General features: G+C 38.0%; 1 protein-coding gene across 4 annotated transcripts in view; it reads left to right on the top strand.

Moving 5' to 3' along the window:
- The window catches only part of IL1RA (interleukin 1 receptor accessory protein), a 149892-nt gene extending 145067 nt beyond the window's left edge, over positions 1 to 4825 (top strand). For 2 of the 4 annotated variants that reach the window (XR_011619535.1, XR_011619534.1), the window contains 2 exons: positions 1560 to 1667; positions 3379 to 4825. The gene's annotated coding sequence lies outside the window, so the exon portion shown is untranslated. The remainder of the gene's footprint in view (positions 1 to 1559; positions 1668 to 3378) is intronic. The other 2 variants (XR_011619536.1, XR_980819.3) reach the window with 1 other exon arrangement.
- The last annotated feature ends 7407 nt before the right edge of the window (positions 4826 to 12232 follow it).

Below are 12232 nucleotides of genomic sequence, written 5' to 3'. Positions count from 1 at the left end.
TAGTTATTTCTTCTCTGTCAACATTTTCATAAACTCCTAAAAGGCACATGGCATTTGATTTTCAAGTCAGGTAGATCATTGGGCTTCTAAGGCACTGAAGAACACATATTGCTTCAAAAGGGTCAGCTTCAGGCCGGGCGTGGTGGCTCACACCTATAATCCCAGCACTTTGGGAGGTCGAGTCGGGGGGATCACCTGAGGTCAGTTTTTCAAGAGCAACCTGGTCAACACGGTGAAACCCCCTCTCTACAAAAATACAGAACTTAGCTGGGCATAATGGCAGGTGCCTGCAATCCCAGCTACTCAGGAGGCTGAGGCAGGAGAACTGCCTGAACCTGGGAGGCGGAGGTTGCAGTGAGCTGAGATTGTGCCACTGCACTCCAGCCTGGGCGACAGAGCAAGGCTCCAACTAAAAAAAAAAAAAAAAAAAACAAGGCAGCTTCTACTCAGTTCCATTTGATTTTTGCCACTAATCGAGCCCCAATGTTGCCATATTGTCCATTTTTTTCTAGAGAATCTCAAAAATCCAGATTTTTATGTATAATGTCAATTTTGGGATGGCTTAAAGTTAAGAAGGAAACAAACAAAAAAAAAGAGCCAAACAAAATATATCTGTGGGCCATAGTCAGCCTGAGGGCAGCTAGTTTGTAACTTCGTAACTAAAGTATTCAGCCGAAGAACATATCTCCAAATGGAATTCAAGTGTCCCTGGTAACGCTGGAACTGGAAGACACAGGTTGGCTCTAAGGACACACTGAAGCATGTTTATGCTCTCCGCAAATGGAAGACATCTGGGCTGTTACAGTTGAGCTGATCTGACCTAACCCTCCATTAGAAAAGAAAAAGCTAGAAAATAGGGTGCCTTCCATTTACTCTTTAGGGGCTTCTTGCCTTTTACTGTCAGAAAATAAGAAGCATGAAGTCTGCTACTCCTGAGCAGAACCAAAAGAGCAAGAGACCACACCTTACATGAGAAGTCACCTGTAACACGTTAGCTGTGGCTGTTAGTGAGCTGTGGCCCAGTGAGTGTCAGTGACTCCCACTCAGTAACAGTGAATGGGCAGTGGAGAAAGAAAGAAAGCAGGTTCATCTCACTACCCTTCTTGAAAAGGTTCTCAGAAGATCCTTTCTCTGTTGAAACCGAAAAAAACTAGAAGATTCCTACTCCAAAGATGGGGGAACGAGGGTCCTCTAGAGTAAATGTGACTCACAAAGAAAATTGTAATTAGAAAGAAATGGCAGGCCACCCTAACTAAATATCTAACAGAAAATGACTTAGCACAACCCAAAGGCCTTGTCCTCTATTACATCCCTTCTCGTAAAGAGTAATCCATCCTTGATGTATATTCAAGGACCTTCACTTGGAAGACAGATAGCAGTTTCTCTCCAAATCTGTTAATAATGGGTAATGTAAGTGGCTCCAAAGCTCCAGGAGGGAGAAGATTCTTGGATCCACTATTAGTGTTATTCCTTATTGACACAGCATCTCAAATTGTAAAATATCTTTGGAAAAAAATGAGAAATTAAATTTTTCATTTATAAATTATTTTCTTTTTTAGTGAAGAAAAAGAAATGAAAGAACTAATGGCAGAGGCATGGAAAATTAAACATGAGCTCATATTATATGAGTAGCTAGATCATTTTGGTGCTCTCAGAACTACATTTTGGCAAGTATCAATTTCCTTGAACAGTATAAGTGTAGTGAAAGCAGTAAAAGTCTTAGTTTTCAGCATTAGTTTTACAAGGGTCAGAAAGGTGATGGACTATACTTCTACTGTATGGAGAAAGGCTAAGAGGTTATGTTATTATTTCTTGACCTGACATGCCACAGTTGAATGTGATATTCAGTTCCATACATTTCAATGAGGCAAATTATAATAAGAAAGACATTTTTTTCATGGGCCATGCATATCCATAATAGAAATAACAGGATTGTAGGGTAAATGGATATATCATTGCATAAGAAATTGTCTACTTAGTTACATGAGTTTTAAGTCAAGTGGAGATGGATGTGAGTCCTATTTCTCTCCTATCTGTTTGAACATGGTCTCTCTGAGCCTTTAGCTAGCCCTTACTAGCTAAAATAAAGATGCTATTGTTAACCTTATTGGATGTTGAGGGCATTAAATGATATATTATACATTTATTTCATATGCCTCACCTTTTAAAAACTCTTATAAAATGTCCAAAAGCAGTATAGAACAGGAACATATTATCCAGGTTAAGTGACTTTCCTAGTGACACTCAGCCAATTATCAACAGGGTTGAGTCTCCAACCCAGACTCTGACACTTGATCCAGTGCCAATTCTAGAACCATACATGTCAGATTGAAGGGGAAGTAATTCTGTTACAAAGCTACCTCAATGGAATTATTTAATCTGGGCCATAAAACATTCAAGTAAAAAAAGCAGTTAATATAAAACCCACACACAGCTAATTAAATGTTATATTAAGGGTCTGATATATCATCTGACCTTGTCATATTATAATTTTACATGGCTTCATTTTTAAATGTTATAAACCTTCTTAAAGCATTTAAAAGATAGAATTTTTTAAATGTCCTCTAGACTCTATGATAATGCTTTATTTTTTTCCTTCAAAATACATTATTTGTATTTTTCTTGGTGGAAAATAAAAATATATTCCCAATTTACCTTCAAAAACAAATGTTTTTTGGCAGTTATGATAAAAACTGAATTTCAGAGTTACCTTCTCCTATAACTATTAAGAACTCTAGAAACAATGTATTCACTCCCAGATTGAAGATTTGAAGTGGTTGGGAAAACTAAAGTTTTTGTTCAGAAAAAGTCATGAATAATAAACTGAACTAATCATAAAGATATGCACAGAAGGATAAGCAATTTATATGGCATTGGTTTAAAACTTTCGTGCATCTAAGAGTAACTTGAGGGACATGTTACAATGAAGGTCGCAAGGCAGGCCCTTCCCCAGAGAGACCAGTTCATTAGGTGCTGGACATTGTCTAGAAGTCTGTTTTTTTTATATTGTGCTCTTGATAATTAAATAAGGCATTTCATGGGTCAATGTTGGAAAACTGCTACCTATGAGAATTCTTTCAAACTCTTCCCATATTTTCTGTATTATTGTTCAGGTTGTAAGGGAAAAGAGCCTCAATTAGGAGCTTGCCCAAGCCTTCTTGAAGTGTATTCCTTAATGTATCCATGTTGGAACCATTTGGGGCTCATATTAAAATGCATGTTTCTTGACTCCATCCAAGATCAACTGAATGAGGATCTCTGATGTAGGGTGGATCTGCACGCGCAATAACTTTCCCAGGTGATTCTAATGCAAAAAGAAAAAAAAAAAAAAGAACCATTAATTTTTATCTCTCTTTAACTCCTCTTTTACCCTTGTAGGCTCTGATTTTCTCCAGCCAAGGACTACAAATCATCTTAACACGGTGTTTGCAGGCAATACATGAAAATGTAGGGCATAGCCCTTGAAGTTGCCTCAGCACAAGGAAACAGTTGAATAGATGATTAGTAAAATGTATTTATTATATATGAAATATCAATCAGTGACATTTGGAACCTGGTGGGATTGCTGTAGTCATCATATGTATTAATCAGAATAAGATATGCTATGTCATGCTAACAAAGAACCCCAATATTTCAGTAGCTTCATATAACAAGACTTATTTCTTGTTTATGCTACATGTCCAGCATAGGAGCTTACATTTTTTTTATTAGACAGAATCTCGCTCTGTCACCAGGCTGGAGCACAGTGGCGCGATCTCAGCTCACTGCAACCTCCACCTCCCGGGTTCAAGTGATTCTCCCGCCTCAGCCTCCTGAGTATCTGGGACTACAGGTGTGCATCACCATGCCCAGCTAAATTTTTGTATTTTCGGTAGAGACGGGGTTTCACCATGTTGGCCAGGATGGTCTCGATCTCTTGACCTCATGATCTGCCTGACTCAGCCTCCCAAAGTGCTGGGATTACAGGCGTGAGCCACCGTGCCCAGCCCAGAGCTTACATTTTTTATGCTTTGCCATCTGAAATGTGTGGCTTCCTGTTGTGCTAGGCTTCAGCTGAAATATGACACTCATTACTTTCACTTACAATTCATTAGCCAGAACTAGCTCTGAGGTCCTGCTTTAATCATAAAAAAGGACAGAAAATGTAGTTTTCCTATGCCTCGAAAGAGAAAAATGAAATGAACTTGGTGAATACATACCGTCATCTTTGTCTACAAATGTGATGAGAATAACATATTTCGGAAGCCTGAAGAGGTAAGAAATCTTCAAACTGAGATATGTCACATACTTTGATAATGAAAAAAAAAAAAGAACTTTGCTACCAGCACTCCACCTGAGTTTGCCAAGGTATCAAGATAAAACAGCATGCAGAAAAGTACACCTTGTTTGTAAGTGTTCCCCAAAGAAAAGTTGTTGAAGGAATGCATAATAATAATCACAGCTTCTGGCTAAGAGAAAGCATGCTTAAAAATTTGAAAGTTACTGTATTTGGTTACCTTCCATTCAGTAGCTTTAGTTAGTTCCCTAAGAATGTGATGCTCAAACGATCTGTAAATGAGCCATTTCATTTTGGATATCAAAGGAGCCTCAGAAGAAGTGAAGACATTTAGAACACAGCAGAGCATGAAACACAGTCATTAGAAAGCATCCCTTGATCCATTTATCTGAAGAGCTAAATAGGGGATTCAAAATGAACGTGCTAAAGCTCAAATGAAGGAAGAGACAAAACTGGTGTGAGTATTACGAAGTCTGTGGTATCTGTGCATCTGCTCTCTCTACCTTTGGATTCCCTCTGATTGCATTAAAGATTTGAATTTTTATATGACTTCTCTAATGTGTATGGAATCATTTGATCATGAAAAAAGACTCTCTTTGGTTTGGCAAAGATTGGTGCTTAATGAATCTTGGTCTATGTTACTAAGTTATAATGTTGAACCAAAAAAACTATTATTTCTTAGTGTAGCAAGATTACTGACACACTCAAAATCCCTTAGAAAATAATTCACAAAGTTTTTTTCTTGAACAGTTTAATCATTTCAAAATATATAAATGAAAAAAATGACTTAGAAATTAGCTCATGGGAAGAAAGAAGATTCAAACTAAACTTTGAAATCAGATCATGAGCTGTTTTTAACTTAACTCACCCAGGTAATGGGAATTTTAATACTTCATTGCTTTATTTTTTAAAAAAGAAAAAATGTATGTATATTTAAGACTCAAAGACATATATAACATATTAATTTTCTACTGTCAAAAACTGTATCACATGCTTGCAATTCATTTATCATTTAGCATTGTGTTTTGAAATAACTTGGGCAAGTGGTTCTTAACTAGAATTGAATATCATCTTTTAAAAAATTACACGTATCTGGGGTCCATCTCAATCTACTAAATCTCCCATATTGATCTAGATATGTGCTCTGATATAGGAAAACTGTCTTAAGTTTGCATATGTTTCAATGAGAAATAAATGATGTTACATAATAAATACATATTTAAAAGGTAAAAGAACTTCTAATATTGTGAATAATCATTTTCTTAATATACAAAACTTAAAACTCATTGCCAAATACTGGAATTGAGTCATTTATTTTCATATCTTATTATGAAATTACATAAAATATGAGAACACAAAATAAAGATAATAAAATGAGAGAAATAATCAGTGTAGAGACTGAACTGGGTAGCCAAAGGAGGCCAGGACTCTAGTATTTATGACATCCATATCATCAGTCATCTTAAACAGGACAAAGTGTTTATGAGGAAATGGTTTTGGGCAAAGACAAATGACTTCTAAGAACAGCCAAAAGGGAAAAGGGACCAGATGTGGTGGCTCACGCCTGTAATCCCAGCACTTTGGGAGGCCGAGGTGGGAAGATCATCTGAGGTCAGGAGTTTGAGACCAGCCTGGCCAACATGGAGAAACCCCATCTCTACCAAAAATACAAAAATTAGCTGGGCGTGGTGGTGGGTGCCTGTAATCCCAGCTACTCGGGAGGCTGAGGCAGGAGAATCACTTGAACCTGTGGACTGGAGGTTGCACTGAGCTGAGACTGCGCCATTGCACTCCAGCCTGGGTGACAAGAGCGAAACTCCGTCTCAAAAAAAAAAAAAAAAAAAAAAGAAAAGAAAAAAGGAGAATAGAAAAATATTCTTCACTCATTTCCAAATATCAGTAATGTAAAAGGGAAGCAAGATGTGTAAAAACTTTCTAATATCAGGCCATTATAGCTATAATGTGCAGTGAGTGTCAGGGAATAAAGTTGGTGATTTCCATTGTGTTCTTGATATATTAAATTGGAGTCAGAAGATATGAATTGGAATACTAGTTGTACTAACTGTATGACTTTTAATAGCATACTTTTGCTCTCAAGTTCTCAGTTTCCTCATATATAAAATGGGAATCATAGAATATCTACCTCACTGGATTGTTGTAAGGGTAAAATTATATCATAAATGTTAATCTCAAAAAACATGTAAAGCACATGCTTGGTAGTGGTATTATTTTTGTTGTTAGTTGTTTATTATAAGAGACATGTGGAGGAAATGAAGAGATCTGAGAGAAATTCCTTAACCTGTTAAATGCTGGAGAACTTTTCAGAGCACATGGTCCAATCTTTCATACCTAAAAACTTTAGGTAGGAAAGATTTAGTGCAGTTTCATATCGCTCTAAGGGGTGGAGACTACAAAAAAAAATCACAGTCCTGAAAAAGTAAGAAGTATGAAAAGGGCTGTATTTATTCCATAAATAAATCGCCCTATAGAAGCTTAAAACAGCAGATATTTATTACCTCACAGTATATACAGGTCAGAAATTTGAGAGAAGCTTAGCTGGATGGTTCTTGCTCAGTTACTAACTGAAGAAACTGTCAAATTGTTGGTCAGGACTGTGGTCATCTGACAGCTCCACTTCCAAGGGCAGGTACATGGAAGCTGGTAGGAAGTCTCAGTTTCTTGTCATATGAATCTCCCTATTGGGATGCTTTAGTATCCACATAACACATCAGTTGGCTTACCCCAGAGCAAGTGATCCAAGAGGGCAAGGCCAAAATGCTTTTTATGACCTAGCCTCAAAAGTGATATATTATTACTTCTGTAGTGTTCTATTTGTTAGAAATGATTCTCTAAGTCCAACCCATTTTCAAGAGCTGGGGAATTCAGCTCCACCTCTTGGATGGAGAAATATCAAAAAATGTGTTAACATATTTTAAAGTCACTGCAGTAACATATACAAATATTTATTTTCCAGTTGAATAAATCAAGGTCCAGAAAAGTGGACCTAGCCCTTACCCTTCCTTATTTCATCCTTGACATGGTCATCAACTGCCTGCAGTGGTGCCACAACTCAAATGAGAGCTGTCTCGTTCTGGTTAGGTCATTTCTTTTGCCTGTTGAAAGACTACAGAATGGGGGAAAGTTACATACTGTAACGTTCTGCCATTCCTCTCTTTCTCTCAATTTCTCTCTCCTTTGCTCTGCTCTAGATACAAGGCAGTCTCTGGAACTGGAGAAGGATAGGGTGGTTGGGGTTTGTTAGCCATATTCTTGGTCTGGAGTCTGGGTACTGAAATATCACTTTTATCCTGAGCTCATCTCTAGAGAGATTGAAAATGGGTTTACTCTAAAAAGCAGCCACTGCAAAAGTAAGCATGAGCTTTCAAAGAAAGGTAATTGCTTTCTCCGAAGAAAAAAAAATACAGATTCTTGTCTTCGCTCTGAATTGAAATGGTTATATATTAATAACCAAGTCATTTCTCCTCTCTGTATGTCAGGCTTTAGAGTACCCCAAATGGATGGGGTTATAATTCTATATATTTTTAACTTACTGACTAATACTTAAATAACTTCCTTACCTCTCCATATACACATACACACAGCAGGAGGGTCTAGTTATATTGGGAAGAATATGTAAAAGGTGAGAGGCTTCTGAAAGGAATCATAAATATCCTTGTCTGTTAGACCTAGTTCCCGTTAACATGCATTTCTTACTTGTAAAGCTAAATAGCTAACTTCTGTTTTTCCTTATCTGTTTTCTGTCACTCTCTGAGACCAGTAACTCTGAGAAAATACATTAAGTTTACAGGAGATCTATGCATAGTTTGACTCTTGTGCTTCTAGTTTTTCTGAACCAGTTTGAATCTCAAGGTCCAAGGTAACTAGTTTGTAAATGAGAATGAAAAGAAATGTTACCTTTTGTCTTCTGAACAGCTTTATGCTGTTCTCTTACTCATACAAACCATAGCAAGCTTCTCTTTGTGATATATGTCCATATATTTCATTATACTAAAAATAATAAATAAATAAATAAAGGCTGGTTTTGAAATTGCATAGTGTATAAACACTAACATCTCAGGAGTTAAGTAACCTGAGTTCTAATCCAAACTATAATTCCTTTATTATGGGATCTCAAGCAAGGCATATGACATAATTATCCATCAATACAATTCAAGGATCTCTATGTGAGTTTCCATCTCTGATATTCTAGAAGACTGTGTTAAAATAGTGAAGTTTCTGTGTGTATCAAGGCACAATCCATAACCCCTTTCAGGTAGTGCAAAAATCAGATATCTAAAGAGTCTGATGTTCCCTGTAAGTGCATAACATGCTAGTTGAGTTGCACAAAATCAAACCAAATCTCAGAGATGCCCCAACTTTTCCACTCTTCCTGGTCAATTGCTTCTTCAAAAGGTCACAGTTTTTCCCCCTACCTCTCCCCAAGAATCCCAAGAATATAAGCTACGTGTACACGACCACTCTGTTTGTAGAAAATGCCAAGTACTTTTATGGTCCACGTGCTTTGCCAAAGTTACTTATGCTTGGAATGTCTGTTCCTTTTCCCCTCCACATAAGAACTTTTACAATGATTCAAGTTCAGCCCAAATGTTTTTAAACCCTTCAAACATTTCCCAGGCAGAATTAGATGTTTCTTACCCTTGTATTATTCCTAATACTTCTGGTATTAAGTTATAAATTGCTACATATCTGTTTTACCTGCTGTTCTGTAAGCTCCCCTGAAGAAATATTATTTATTGAATCTCTAATCTGAGCACTTAGCATAGTGATTAGTACATGGCAATTTTTCTATTAATGTTTCGTTAAATAAATTCATTGTCATGGCTACTCTCATCAGGAACTAAGTAATAAAACCTTGCATCTTGCTTTGTTTCATCTCCCCTCTATCACAGATGTAATGTTTTATTAAAGGCACCATTTTAGTCTTTTGCTCATTACTGTATGAAATGAATTTCAATATTGGAATCCAGAGGCTTCCAACACCACATCCAGCACCACTAAATTTGGCCCTTGGCATTACTTCAGGACAGATGGTCTGTGATGGAGTAGGGGTGAAAAGAGCCCCAGCTGTGCCGTCCCTGACCTGGCTGCTACCCTCACATTAAGGACTCACATCCCTGCCCTTCTCTATCTGCATAACAGCTGATGCTAGATCAGCATCATGCTCATTGGCAGATGTTCTGTTTGTGATCTTGCTATGAAATAGGCCCAAAAGGACAGGACACTAAGCTCTGATAAATACTCTCTACCTACAGTGTACCGCAGAGTGTCTCTGGCTAGTGAATTATGAGAGAAAAAAAAATCTGTTTATTGACTTAAAATACAAATGGTATTGTAAAAATAAAATAATGTGCTGTGTTGATTTAGGTACAGTTGGTAATTAAGAGATCGGCTCTTCCAAATGCCTTGAATAGTGTAAATTATCCTCTATGGGTCAGTAAACTCCTGCAAAATGACACATCCTGCAGCCTTTCTTCCCAGGCTCATCACCACTGCTGCAGTTCAGGGCTCATAATCTCTCAAAAGCGCTTTCAGTTTCCCTTAATCACTCCATTCTTTCCCCTTCAAACTCTGTACCTCCATCACCAAATCAATCTTTCTTGAGCCTGTCACACTGACCATGACACTTTAACTCTCAAAGACTGTGTCCCCTTACTTCCTAAAAGATATATTTGTTTTGGTTTGTTTTAGTCCAAATTTAGGACATTCCATTCTCTAGCCTTAGACGATCTTCAAAAACTGAGTTCTTTGTGCTTCCATATATGCGCTCAACATTCCAATTCAAATAAATGACTTGGCATTTTTTGAGGACTTTTCCATCACTGTGGCCGTATTCAAGCTGTTACTGCTGGGAAAACCCTCCTACTCATCTCACACGTTCACTCTCAAGGTACAGTTCAAACACAATTTTTCTGATACTTCCAGCAAAAAATATTTTCTTTCCCATTAAATCCCTTATAGCATTTTTCCTGTTGTGTTTTTTTTTTTTTTACATTATTTTTTTTTTTTTATTTTTTCAAGACAGAGTTTTGCTCTTGTTTCCAGGCTGGAGTGCAATGGTGTGATCTCGGCTCACTGCCGTCTCTGCCTCCCAGGTTCAAGCGATTCTCCTGCCTCAGCCTCCCAAGTAGCTGGGATTCCAGGCATGTGCCGCCACGCCCAGCTAATTTTGTATTTTTAGTAGAGACGGGGTTTCTCCATGTTGGTCTGGCTGGCCTTGACTCCTGACCTCAGGTGATCCACCTGCCTCAGTCTCCCACAGTGCTGGGATTACAGGCGTGAGCCACTGTACCCGGCCTTTTCTGTATTTTTATTCATTCACTCATTCAACAATATTGAATACCTACTCAAGGCCAAGAACTATTATAGAAACTGGGAACACATCAGTGAATAAAACACAAATTCCCTCCTCTATTCAAGCTCGCTTACATTTTAGTGGCAAGAGACAGATAATAAACAAACGAAATAAGTAAAATATAGAGCTTGCTATATGATAGATAGCATGGACTGAGGAGTGCCGGCAAAGGACTCTCAATTTTAAATCATATTCCTAGGAGGCCCCACTGCAAAGATGGGTGAAGATCTTTTGAGTGAAGATCTTAAGGGTCGGGGAGAAGAAACAGACTTAACAGCAAGTGTAAAATCCCTAAAATGTCAAAAATCCAATGCAAGGAACCCTGAGATTAGTGTACATGGATCATGTGGGGGAGTAGGCAATGAAGTCAGAGGTTTTAGAGTGGGGTGGCACTAACGTATGTCCCTGTAGGCCACGGTAGGGACTTTTCATTTAGCGTCACATGAAGTGGCAAATGTATCTCTGTAGCCCCAGAAGAAAACATATGGCATACATATACCATGTATGTAAGAATAGTTCAAAAAATTTTTTTTCCGATGTGTGGACAAAGTTTAGGAAACCCAGTATGAGACAGTATAGTACCCCGTACTAGTATAGTCAGAAACATCACTTCCGTAGGCCTAAAGTGGCAAGAGGATGGAGTAGTTATAAGAAAACAGGGATATCTTCATGGAGTGGGCAATGGGGCATCAGCTGTGGTCTTCCACAGACGGACACAGCCAACATTTGACCAGATAGAAGCAGGGGGAATACCTAGATCTTACTCTCCTGCCCACCAATCTCTGGTTGGTGTCCTCAGTGTTGAATCCAACCATAATCCAGAGATAAAAAGTCTGACAGGTGCTACCTAAGAAGTACAGTGTCCTATGACATAAAACAGGGTAGAGAAGAACAAAAGAGATTTAAGGGACACAGAAGATATGCAGCTTTGGGATCTCTTGGGGGATCTGAGCAGAGGAGTAATATGGTCTGCCTTATAGTTTAGCAAGATAACTCTGCCTGTTCTGTAGAGAATAACTAGAAAAACCGAAACAAAGTTGAGAGGCTACTGAAGTAAACTGAGAGATGATAGAGTGCAGTCTCATCTGATTTCCAAATTTTTAAAAATCATCAAGATAATCAGACTACAGTGGGTATGAAAGATGATGTGGTGGATATAAGATATGAGACAGGTATGAAAAAGTCATCTAGAAAAGTCAGAGGGTGAGTAGTCCAGGGAAATGTGTTATTTCTGGAGAAAAATGAGGGTCTAAATGAGAACAGTGGCCATATAATTGATATGAGACCAGTCTGAATGGTTGTGTGTTTTTCTCCATCACATTTGTCTGCACATATGCAGGTGGTGAGTAGGTGGAGAGGTGGGTTTAACTAGGATGGGAATTGAAAATGCATGCCAAGCATGATTATGTTGATTGGCTGTGGAATTTAAGCCATATAAAAGTAAAGTGAGGACATAAGAGAGTTTAGAAATTGTGAAACATGGTAACACCAGTAGATTGGAGGCCTTGGTCATGTCAAAGGATTATTGGAATTACAGTACTAGGTCAAGTGTGCTAGGAAGGTGAGCTGATGGAGTGAATGGG

The sequence above is a fragment of the Macaca nemestrina genome, chromosome 2 (genome assembly GCF_043159975.1).
Source record: "Macaca nemestrina isolate mMacNem1 chromosome 2, mMacNem.hap1, whole genome shotgun sequence".
NCBI classification, from domain to species: Eukaryota; Metazoa; Chordata; class Mammalia; order Primates; family Cercopithecidae; genus Macaca; species Macaca nemestrina.
Note: the sequence above shows the minus strand (reverse complement) of the source record. Positions and strands in the feature narration are given on the sequence as shown.